Here is a 12826-nt window from a genome sequence, read left to right on the forward strand (position 1 = left end):
GGCGAGCGTCCCCTGATAGCACGATCCTCCCCACAATGAGAGGACTCTCCCAAGATGGGAATAAGTCTAAGACAAAGTGCGGGTGAGCTTAATGGGAGTTTATATAAGTCAGAATAGGGCATGCAAAGGACTCTGCAAACTCTGAGAGCGCTCATTCTGACAATAGCAATATATTTACAAAATGCGTCATAAGAACCTACACACTAAAGGGGGCACAGGTTTGTGGGGATTGGGTGGCGACAACTAACTATAGGTGCAGCTGTGATGTGGTTTGCCGTGGTTGGTGGACGTCACTGGTTACCCACGTGGGCCGGGCAGGTCAGCTGGGCTCATCCGGGCGGTGTTGTTGTGCCAGCCGTGACCAGTGTCAGTGATGAACATCTTTCTTGGCTTTCTGCCCTAAGGCCACGCACACCGCATTCATTCAATATTGTAATATTATCTTCCCCGGTAAATCTTCCAATAGGTTATTCTACAGGTTAATGCAACACAGGAGGAATGCACCTAGAGTGGGGTCTTTTGGTGATACATCAATACATGGTTACCATTGTCCTGTTGACCGAGTATCATAGGTTGCGAGGTTGGGTCTCAGGGCAAGGAGCGAGCTGTCCAAGTTATCATGTCTCGTTAGAAGTCATTATGAATGTGGACCTGCAGTGTTGCTATAATATTGGGTGTCCTAATTTTACAGGGGCCATTAACCTGGGGTGAGCTGGTGGGTCGTGGAGCCTAAGAAAGGGCGCCTTCGGGCCTGCGTTTATGGCCGGGGTTTACTGCTGGGTTGTAAATAATTCAGGTGGCTGGCCGAGGCCCTGGGAGCTGTGGGGGAACGTGAATGTTTGAAGCGGCTCCAGCCGAATTGTGGGAGGTGAAGCAGAGCAGCACAGGCCTCTGCTTCCCGTCTGGCAGGCTTCAATGGGGAGGAAGGGGGAATGGCCTTGGATATGCCCACAATGGTATTTTCCTTGTGCGTTGCAGATTTAGTGGAAGAGGCATAAACATTCATATAATGTACAATACTCATTGAGTCTTTTCAAAGCTTATGTTTTCTACATTGTTAGTGCCTTTTACATGGCCATTTCAAATGCGTTACCTATATGTTAAGTATTTAACAACCACAACATTTTGTTACATTTCTATACATGCGCGGTGAGCGAGGTAGTAGTAAGGTTGGTGGAGCACGCAGGAACAACTGGCCAATGAGATTGATGGCAGTGACACATGGTGAGCTTGGACATACATATTGTGCATTTTCGTGCACCATTTACATGAGCTCCCAATGGGGTTGAATTTGTCTTCCTTTGCACTCTAGCAGCATTAGTTCAGTTTTGGCATGGGACCTTGGGGTGCATTCTTCTCGGCGAAACATATAACATGAAAACCCTGGGACACTTTTACCATCTGCGCGTAGCTACGGGGATGTGGGTACTTCAACCAGAATGCCATATAAACACACATTCTGCCATCTTCATGAAGGTTACATGTTTTAGTCAAAAAGGTCATGGAGAGAAGAGTTTCATCACAGGTAGTTTGCTCATTAGTATTTGGGGGCTCTGCTTTTGTCGGGGGACCATTTTACAGTTCTTTTCCACCCCGGCCCTCTGGCCGGGTCATACTGAGAACAGTGATACACTGCGGAAGGTGAATGTTACAGTGTTTGCATCTAGCGCTAGCTCATGTCCGTCTGTTCGTGGGAACGGGCTTTCAGCAGATCTGCCAGGGAGCTGCGGCCGTAGGGACAAGTGATACTCTCCAAGGGTGGGGGCCGCGCTGTGGTGCACAGGGCTCATGCCATTTTGATTTCACAAAATGGTTTCCAGGGCCTAGCTTAATACAGCATGTTTGTTCAATGTATTCTGCCAGTGGTCCACCCGCCCCCTGGGCCCTGGTGGCAGGGGGAACCCCCGACGAGCTATGGACTTTATAAGGGGGAGAGGCAGCAGGGGAGGGGGTCTCTTGGACCAATCCTCCCACACAGAGTCCATCATCTTTCTCTTCGTTTTCCTCCTGTTTTTAATCTCCATTGTTTTAAATAAGTTCAGCGTAAATTTTAGGAAAATATGCCTTCTCCTCGGGCATGGGAAATGTTTCAGATACTTCGGGATCACATTTAAGGCCTTATTTCCTGATGCATAGTCTTTCATGCATGAATAAGTAGCCCGGTGTTCAATGGTTTCGATCAGTCCATTTCCCATAGTTTTTTCTTTACTGCATTTGGATTTTTCTTCAGTGTTTCATGTGTTGTTGACAATTGCTCCAGGACCTTATCGCAGTTTTCTTTCCAGATCTCAAAGACTTCCTTCGCGTTAGATCCCTCTGCTTTCAATATTTCATACTGCGGTGGACCTTTTGTTTCAATAATCTTTCTGTACAAGGATAACGTATTCCATTGTACTCTTGCATTCATTGATAAGAGTCCCAGTTCGTACTTTATGCAGCCATTTGGGGTACTTTGGGGCACTTGCAGGATCCTCTTCCAGAACACGTTTTCGCATTGAGACCAGAGGCTAAATGGGCATCTGAACATTACCTCTGCTCCATGTATCAGTGCCGGAATGACTTTGGCCTTATAAAAGTTTACAATGGGCTTAAAAGAAAATTTCCCATATTTTTTGTGCAATACGGCTCCTTGCACTGCTAGTGCTTTACATTTTATTTAAATTTTTCTGATCATTGGTTCGTCCGTAATGCTTGCATTGATTTGAATAATTTGAATCACTTGGGACGTGGTCCTAATTATCTCATTTCCCACGATCCATTTATGTTGGCCTTTCTTTGATCTTCTTTGACCCTTCAGGTCAGATAGCTGTAAGATCTCTGTTTTTTTTTTGCATTGATTTCAAGCCCATTTTTCTGTATGTAGCTTTCAAGTGCAGTTAGTTTCCTCTGGATACCTATTGGGGTTAGGTCTACCAAGACAATGTTGTCTGTGTATATCAGCCAGTTTATACTGTTCCCATTAATTTTCGGAGCAAAAGCCGGAATTGCCTCCAGCACCTCACCTACATCTGCAATCAGTAGTTTAAACAGAGTAGATCCCAGCGGGCACCCTTGCTTTACACCTCTCATAGTTTTTAAACCTCTGCGTTAGAGTTCCTTGTTGGTCTAGACGGATTCTAATGTTTGTTTACGAGTGTAATTCCTTTATGGCATGCAGCAGACTCGGGGGACATTTTAATTTTGTCATCTTTTCCCACCGTAGATTTCTTTCAACCCCGTCAAAGGCGTGGGCTAAGTCCATGAAAGCACCATAGATTTTTATTCCCTTTTTTAATGCTTCCATCTTAAGTAGATTTATAATTAGTAAGTTTAGCCCACATCCCACTCCTCTTACGAAGCCAGTCTGTCTCCGGTCAAAGGCGCCAGCTTGATTGATCCATATTGTCAGACGCTGCAATATTTGAGAAGCAAACACCTTTCCTAACACATCAAGCAAGGCTATAGGTCGATAGTTTTTTGGATCTGATCTTTCGCCTTTCTTAAAAATGGGGACAATTATTGCAGATTTCCAAGACGCTGGGACAGTTGCATCCCTCATTATTTTTTTGAATAGTGTCACACACAGGTCAGCCCATTCATTTGGATGTTCTCTTAACATTAAGTTCGTAATGCCATCGGGGCACGGGGCTCTCGACGAGCTGTTGTTTTTTATTGTTTGTAGGATATCTTATTTAAATATTTCGATGTCCCATCTAATAGGAGGAATCCCCACTTCCTTCGTCTTTCCGTTTTGTTTTTGAAAGAGCTTTGAATACTGCTCTATCCATTGTTGTTCGGATACCATATTAGTTATTAGTGCGCCGTGTAGCAGATCTACATTGTTAATAAGGGTCCAGAACTCTCAAGTTTTTGTTTTGTAATGTCGTCATCATTTTCTCGGCGTCTTGTTGTTGCATAATATGTTTATGACTCCTTATACAATTATTGTAGCGAGATTTTAATGTCTTTTTCTTATCCACAGCTTCTTTTGAGTCCAGTGCGCCGAGGGCTCTTATTTGTTGTCTCAGCTCTCTTTTTCCACACTATCGCAGAATCGAATACATGGCGTTTAGCACCATTCGTTCTGCCACTACTCCTAGTTGTTGAGTATTTCAAGAGGAAGGCATCATAGGACGATTGTTCGCCGACCCGGTCTTGTGCCCTTAATATATCAGTGACTTCCTCGATGTTTCCTTTACTCATCCTTATTCTCTTTTGGCCTGGTTCAATCTCAATAGCGTGGTTCCATCTGTCAGGCTTCCCTTGATCATTTATTTCCCAGGCTATTATGACCAGGTTGTGATCGCTTTCATGTGTATTTTTCACTTCCATACTTAGCGTATTATTGGAGATGGATTCACAGGCAAAGAAGTAGTCTATTATTATATGTTTTGAGACCTTCTTTCCCATGTCGCTTTTGGGGGTATATCACCTTTTAAATTTCCGTTCAACATACTCATGTGTCACACCTCCATTTCTTCCATCCATGTTTTGCCTACTTCAAATGTTGTATTCATTTGCGGATTCTTGGTTAGTTTTTCCTCGCCTGGTGCTATCAGGTCAATATTTAATTCACCACAAATGATTATTTAATCTTCTGGGTTAGCTATCCTTTGTTCATCAAAGATATCGCAAATTTTATCTACAAATGTTATTCCACCCACTTGTAGGTGATGCCAGTATAAGTTAAATATGTGGAGACAAGGCTTTGCTCTTCCACATCCGTCCATGTAGATCGATGTCAGTTGACTATAGGCGTCGAGGTTTAGTGATTTTTTTATCCGCAATCCACTTTTTCTTTTTACCAAGGTCATTAGGCCCGACATCAGACGGCCCTTTTTGTTAGTGGATGCTGGATTGAAAGCTAACTCCAACTCTTCCACACAGGGGGGATTTACCAACCACGTCTCCTGAAGGCATATAATGTCCAAGAAACTCTGATGTTTTAGAGAAAAGGTGCCCATGACCCCTTGTGTTCCAAGTCACACACTTAATCCTATGTCTGTCCAAATTCTGGCGTTAGCTTTGTCGTGGTAGAGATAGATCTCCTGGTATCCAAGACCAATTTTCGTCCTCCGTTCCTTCTTCTATGGTTTTCTTTGCCACCCTTTGCCGACCCGGGTCTTGATTGTTCCCAGCAAAAGTTATCCTGATCCTTTTTTTGGGAGTCAACTCTTCATTTTCAGCATCACATTTCGCCTGAATGGTAGTTTCTCTATCTCCTCATCTCCAATCTTCTCTCATTTACTCTCTTCCAACCTTTCTTCTCTCTTATGTTTTCACTAATCTCACGCTCTTTTTTATTGATAGGTCTTTTCGCCTCCTCACTGGGCGTAAATCCATTATCCTCTCATGTCGAATCCTAAAATATTCAGCTCGCTTTGACTTTCCATTAGGATTTCCTTGATTATTTTAGAATGAAGATGAATTCGGACCGTGTCTAGTAAATCCTCGTCCACAAATCCGACTATATTCACATCATTTGAAGAGATTGTTCTTAGGTGCGGAATGTGGTGCAGCAATTGCATCACATTATACCTGTTTAGTACCAACCCATCATCCTTGGGACTACAACGTTCCAGCAATCGACTTATTTCTCCCAGGTTCGGGTGATCAATCGTCTTTTTCCACTTCCTCTTCTTTCCTTGCTCCATTTCATCTTCTCATTGGCAACTCTTGAATCTCGACCTTTAGCTCTCTTTTGTATATTAGGGCAAGATTCCGTTCTTTTTATTCTTTTGCCCCTGTTGGTCTTTATTCTCAGCAAGGTTTAATTTTTTTTCCCCCCTTCTTTCTTCTAGTGTGAGGAATATTTCATCAGCTTCCAATCCGTTCATTTCCCGTATTGGAGTTTTTGGAACACTCTTTGGTGATACAAAAGTACAGACTCTTTTCTGTGAGCCTCTTAGACCATTTTTTCCATCACCCATTTCTGGCCTCTTGTTTTGCTCTGATTCAGATTCTTACATCAGGTTTTTGAGCACTTTGCTCAGGCTCTTATCATACTTCTGAGTCATAGGTGGATAGATTCAGCAGGTCATCTGTGTTTTGTTCTTCCACTTCATTTTCTTCTGTATCACCGAGATCATCTTCGATCAGGATTGGTTTTGCAGAACTACCTGGGCCAATTTTTTGATCCTGTTTGGCCCTTTCCCGATTACCAGTTTCCTCAATATGTATCATTACATTTAGTGCCTTCATGTTCCTCAGGAACTTACATGATCCTTTATTCGTTTTATTTTTATTTTGCACCATATTCTTTGTTTTCTTTTGCCTCTTTCCATTATTTGTTCCCTCCTTTGGGTTTGCATTTGTCTCATTTTTTTTTCCTTTTTCAAAGATCCCATATAATTTGCTTGTTTTTCTTGAGTCTAAATCGTCTTCCAAGGCCTCTTGAATCCCGTCCTCCACCCCTCCATCGGATTTTGCAGAGGTTGTTGCTACATGCTCCTTATTAGCTGACTCTTTTACATTGCGTTCTTGATTCGAGCTATCCGAGCTCTCTTCCACCTCTTCGGAGTTTAGAGCTGTTTGATCTATGGAGCTAATCTGTTTGTCCTCGTCTGACGTTAGACCACACCTATTTCGGGTGTTGAAGAGGAATGTCCCAAATTCAAGCCAGGCATCTTTATGGCTGGATTCATTGCTGTTCTACTGGATTCGTCCATTTGCAGCCCTCGAGACTCTACCGCTCCTTAGTTTCCACTGGCCCGCTATTGTTTCCTTTGTCAGCAGTTAAGTTCTGTTCTTTTCTTTCTCTATTTTGTGTATCTTCCATGTGTTTGCTTTGTTTCAGTATTATCATTGCGTCTTTTGCCAGGTCTGTGAAGTCTCTTTTCCTCAGCGTTGTTTTTCAATTGTTCTCTGATCGTTTTATTTGCATCCTCGTTTCTTTTTTTCTCTCGTTTTTTCTCTTGCTCCCAAACTATCATATCCACTTCCAACTTTGATAATTTTGAGATCATGAGCACCAACATGGTATTCTGATCCCTATAGGTTTCATGGAATTGCTTGTATAGTTTCGTTAGGGGAGCCAGAGAAATTTCAATGACCGACATGATCTGAGGTTTTAGGTAATTCGCAACCCTTTCCACCCGGCTTTGCTCCAATCTCGTTCCAAGGTTGTTCGGTTACTCACTTTGCTGTTTAGTAGTTTTCTTATTCTTCTCCTGTCTTAGTCTTCTCACCTTCGGGAATTCCCTTTGAATAAAGGAGGAATCTGAATCAGAGGTTGTTTCCTCAGAGGATTCTTCCATGGCATAAGAGACAGATGATTTATTCTCTGGAGGCGACCGGATTCCTTTCTGACCCGTTCTATCGCTATCTTTCTGGGTTGCTCTTTTCTGTGATTAGATTGGGACTTTGGTCCAGTCTCCTTCTTTTTTGGGAGTTGTCTCTTTCTGAGAAGCTGTTCAATCCCTCTGGTGTCATTTGAGTTAGGATTGTCGCGACTTTCAATTCCTGGCTTTTTTGATACTTGCTCTCCTCCTATAGGACTTTGAATGCTGACCGCTGCTTCTGCTGTTTGCTTTTGGTTACTAAATTTCCCGTTTAAGGCGATGAGATCCTTTATAACTTGGTCAGCGAACTGCTAAGGAGTCTCTGTAGGTTTCTGCCTTATTTATTTCTTCCAGTTCACTAGGAATGCTTGTCTGGAGATCACTCACATTTTTACATGCCGCTGCCAGATCCATTTCTATGGGGAGAAAAACTTTGTCTTTCATCTTCTTGTTCTACACATTTCTCTTCATTTGTCCTGCTACTTTCAGGCAACTGGTCTTGTTTCTTCGTGGTTGTTTAAGTGTGGTATGTTATTTAGTGCGGGCTCAGATTGAACTTGCTCCGCAAGTCCTCTTTCTTTGTTTATGCTTCTCGGGCCGTCCATTGCCTCTGTTCCTCCCATCGGTGCTCCTCCCCCTGTGTTCAGCTCGCCGTGCCCGTGAGGCGGACGGGGGGGCACCGCCCATCTCAAAGACGCCTGACGGGCTCTCGCTGCAGGAGAAGAAGGCTGCATGGGGCGGGCAAGGTTGTAAGGTAGGCGACCTCATCAAATTGGCTCTGTTGTTTTTCTTGGAGTTACTCCCTTTTTCGGGTCTGCCCCCTTTGCACTGATTACTCTCCCTCGGGGCATGCTCTCAATATACACGTGGAAGGACAGTAACACTCCGTCCGCCATTATCTTCCCGCACTTGCAGGGAGCCAAGCTCACTCAGGCGGCACAGACCAGAGGCGAGGCAGGGACAGGGACAGAGGTTGGGGGGCTTCTCTGCTCGTTTCCACATTCCCCACTGTAGCATGACAATGTTTGTGGGACACCTCCCAATGACCCCCCCTCACTCCATCGCATAAACATCCTTGCCACTTTTGTCATTTGTATGGGTTAGGGTCATTGCGACCCGTGTTTTTTTTCCATGACACAACTGCTGTGGCTTTTCAGTTGTTTTTGGGGGATCCTCACTTACTTGGGTCAAGATGCGAGGTTCCATTGTTTCTTCTTCCATTCCCTGTTGTGCGGAATCAGCAGTACCACGCCGCATCTGAGCTCTAGTTCCCATGGCCATTTGGGGGACCGCAGGCTCACCTCCTTCCAGCTCAACTCTATTGGCTGACTTGGGTGCAGTCTGTTCCATTGGGCAGCAGACTGCCAGCAGTAGATTATCAGCCTGCCAGCTACGGCCCACCATGAACACCAAGAACACTCCCTCACACTCTGCGACTCTCAGCGTCTGGGTAGGGATTATGTAGTGGTAGCAGTGGTAGCAATGCTCCGCCCAGTCCAAGTAAACAGAGAAGAGATACTCCAAGTTTAGCAGCAACACCTTAGAGCTCCACACCAGGAACACTCCCTCACACTCTGCGACGCTCCGCGTCTGGGTAGGGATTATGTAGTGGTAGCAATGCACCGCCCAGTCCAAGTAAACAGAGAAGAGATACTCCAAGTTTAGCAGCAACACATTAGAGCTCCACACCAGGAACACTCCCTCAAACTCTGCGACGCTCCGCGTCTGGGTAGGGATTATGTAGTGGTAGTAGTGGTAGCAATGCTCCGCCCAGTCCAAGTAAACGGAGAAGAGATCCTCCAAGTTTAGCAGCAACACCTTAGAGCTCCACACCAGGAACACTCCATCACACTCTGGTAGAAGTTTAAAGCCGAGACATTTGACCGAAGCACTTGGTGTGGGATAGGAGCACAGAGAGTCTGGCCAGAAATCTTGGCTCCAGGTGGCATGAGCCACCTGGGAACCGAACTACATCAGTTCTTTTTTGTCCCCAATAGGTTTTAGCCAGTTGGATGCCATCCAACTGTCAACTGCTGACATACAATCTTTCAGTTTACAAGGGGGCTCCTTTACAGGGGAGTCCAGGTGGAACACCAATTGGTTGAATCCACATATCTAGAAATGCCCTCCAGACTTAGAAATAAGAAAAGCCAGTGGACGTACATATAGATTAAAAAGGATTGGCAACAATGCTGCCCTCCCCCCCACTGCCCCCAAGACACAGAGATAAAGCTGGAGAAACCGAACCCTGGAGAGAAACTGCTTGGGTACGTTCAGCAAGAAAAGAGGCAAACCATGTCAAATGAACCCCTACTCCAGATTCTTCAAGGCGGCTAAGAAGGATGTCATGGTCCACTGTATCAAAGGCCTTGGAGAGGTCAAGGAGAATCAATGCTCTCACCCCTCCGCGGTCCTGCACCATAGCCAGATCATCCATAAGAGAAATCATAACAGATTCAGTACCCATCATGATAATGATGGAAACAATCATTAGCTTCTAGGAACCGAGAGAAAGATGGTGTGATTATATTCTCCATGAGTTTCATAACGGCCGGTAATAAAGATATTGGCTGATAGTTGCCTGCAACCTAGGAGTCTAATAGTTTTTTTTCCAGAAGAGGGGTAAACAAAGTTTGCTTCAGTGCGGCGGGGATGAACCCTGATGTAAAAGAGAGCTGTAATGCTACAGTAATTAAATAAATGGCTTTCATGGGAAGTGCCTGCAAAATAAATTGCAGATTTCAAATGTACTAGAACTTTAGTCACAATAGAATCATCTACTGGGTCAAATTGAAAAACTCTTTCGAAGGGAGAGTTCACCAGAGAAACTGGAAGATCGGCTGCTTTGGTGTCTCTAGAGACCGGACTTAGCACAGGACTCAGTGTCTCCATCACAGGACTCAATTTCAACACGAATTGCTTGACGGATAATTTTACTTTTTTCAATTAAAAAGGTGCTAATCGCATCACAGTTCTTCTGAGAACCAGTAGCGTCGTTGTTCACAACAGGAAGAGATGAAAGTTCCTTAACGATTTTAAAAGTTCTCGGGAGGAGCATGCTGCCTCGGTAATGCACTTTGCATAAAACCTAGATTTTGCCTCTGTCGTCATTTTGTGGGAATGTATTACTGATTGTTTGGAGATCCCCCACGCATACTGATCATAAACTGCAGCAGCAGCATTCATGGCGCCGGCACACCTGTTTACAAGAACGCAGATCGGCAGTAAACCAAGGTGCAGAGGGCTTACACCGACCAAATTGCTTTTCTACAGGGGCCTTTTATAAAGAGTATTCCTCCTCCCTGAACCCTCATCTTATGCCTTGGACATATGCTCTTATGCATTTGATTTTTGTGATGGATCCTATTGAATCTATGCATTCTTGCCTCCTTCTGCTCCTCACAATGAAGAAAACATTGCTGAGCAAGTGAGTCCCTCCTTTCAACTAAATGTGGTATCTACAGCTTCATCCCTTAGATGATGAATATTGTATTTCCCCCCCGCCCCCCTCCACATTTTCCGAAGACTGAGGTCTCATTGCCTTAAACCAAAGAGATGGCACTAAGACATGTATGTCTCAGTCCAAGTAGTCCCAAAATGATGATCACCTTTGTCACAGCTGTGCTGATCATCAAGGACCAGGGCCCCGGAAGATTGAAGACTTGTCCCCAGGCTGCACATATGAGGACAAGTCCGGTAAAAAGGTGGCGGTAAATCACAGCGGCTTTCTCCCAGGCTGTAAAGGGAAAGAAGATGGGGTTAGCGATTTGTGTTCTTACCACTTCGGCGAGGCCCCCCTCTCTGTCCCCTTATTCTACTTTAGAGAGGATGTTGCAGCACCGGAAACCTATGAGGGCATACTCCACCTTCAGGAATGCCTGAGTCCATAGACCAGATAACCCACCTGGTAATAGGTCTGAGAAAGAGCATCACAAACAAAGGCAAAGAAAAACTAAACGCAAGGATCTGACCCGAACGGAACAAGGGCCAAAAGCTTGAGCAGGATTTAAAAACAGGGGGAGAGAATCCAGGTGACAAAATCCACGGAAGCCCAACAAAAGTAATCCAACATGCAAACAGGCAAACAATCCACAGAGTCCAAAGGTACCCTTACCAAATAACAATCCACAAGCAAATCCAAAGAAAGCCGGGAGTATCCAGTACCGAGGATCAGAGCAGATAGAGGTGTGCCGCAGCCCAATCAGGATCCATTAGATGGAGGTGGTTCAGGAGTACAAGAGTTGAAAAAAAGAGGAAAACCCCGGACACAGAAATTCCAAAGCGCTGCCCACACGGAAGGGACTCTGTTGAGGAGCCTGCAATGACTACAATGCTGGTGCTTTGTTCCCGCATTAGGGGAGGAAACAGAATCCTGGTGCGGGATTTGTCGGGTTCCTGATGCTGTGATGTCATCACATCCCGTGTTCTGCTGGAAATCGTAGTTCATGCCCTGCCACCACACACCCAACTGCTAACGCTGCAGCCTCCAGGGCCTGCAGGCGGCTTGCCGGAGCAGACCAACACACTTGTTCAGTTTGCTGGCACTTGGAAGGGCAAGACTGTTACCAAACATCTCCCAATGTAGGGTCATGTGCATCAAGACTTGCTATGAGCTGGTGAAAAAGGAAGTTCCTAAACACATCAAAGGTCATTCAATCTAGGTCAGTCTACAAAGAGTTATTCACTTGCTGTATAACTGGCAGGCTGCCACTTGGTTGTCTCACCATACTTTAGGCAAGCACTACTACCTTCCAACATCACCTCTTTGCTTTGCTTTGTCACCCCAAGTGGGACGGGTATGCCCAGACGTGGCTACCTTGCCTGCTCGGCCTAGAGACCCAAGCGACACCTTGCTGATGAGGCCCAATGAGGCTGAAACATGTCTATGGTTGCTGGTGGTCTCTTGCAGAAGGGATGTGATCTAGCAGTTGGGGCTCGACTGCCCCTTTTCGAGGTCTGGCCAAGCCTGATTTGCATATGGTCTTTTGCCTTTCTGTAATGGCGTGGCAGGTGAAGAACTGGTTTACAGGGTTTCCCAGAGCAATTGACGGAGGTTCAAGATTCATTCTAAACCTTCCAATCATCACCTCTTTGTTAAGCAGTACTACCAAGACATTTTAGCAGGGTGGATGCATGTTTTTGACTATACTTTAATTAGTTTATCATCTAGGCTTTGAGCGCCTTGTAATCGATGACCATTTTTATTGTATGGTACCACTTTGGAAGCATGTAAAAATCTGTGAGAAAGGAATCCATTAGAAGTACAAATGATTGGCCTTTCCTCTTATGGCTATGAGCTTCCTCATGGTTCTCCCTGGTACGCAGCTGTTTGAAATACTGTGATTGCTCACTATCCGTGAGTGCTCGCATCAAGACAGTTCTACTTTCTCTTTTTGCCTTTGTGAAGTGCAGGAAAATGGGTGAAATAGTGATCTGGGGAAATCTGCAGTTCCATAAACATGCCAAACTGTGTTGCATCTGCTGCCAAGGAGGCCGTGACCAAGGCAGTTAAGACCTTGCGCTATGGTTGCTGGGTAAGGATTTGAAGAGGAAGTCAGTGCATGGAG

At 45.0% G+C, this 12826-nt stretch overlaps 2 protein-coding genes across 3 annotated transcripts in view; both read left to right on the forward strand.

Annotated features, from left to right (window-relative positions):
- Positions 1 to 12826, forward strand: part of FUNDC2 (FUN14 domain containing 2) — a 294318-nt gene that overhangs the window by 249976 nt on the left and 31516 nt on the right. The window lies entirely within an intron of this gene.
- LOC138570238 (cytochrome c) overlaps positions 7931 to 12826 on the forward strand; it is a 288954-nt gene continuing 284058 nt past the window's right edge. For both annotated transcript variants that reach the window (XM_069648981.1, XM_069648984.1), the window contains exon 1: positions 7931 to 8013. The gene's annotated coding sequence lies outside the window, so the exon portion shown is untranslated. The remainder of the gene's footprint in view (positions 8014 to 12826) is intronic.

Source organism: Ambystoma mexicanum, chromosome 2q (genome assembly GCF_040938575.1).
Source record: "Ambystoma mexicanum isolate Mex_15411 chromosome 2q, UKY_AmexF1_1, whole genome shotgun sequence".
Lineage (NCBI taxonomy): Eukaryota > Metazoa > Chordata > Amphibia > Caudata > Ambystomatidae > Ambystoma > Ambystoma mexicanum.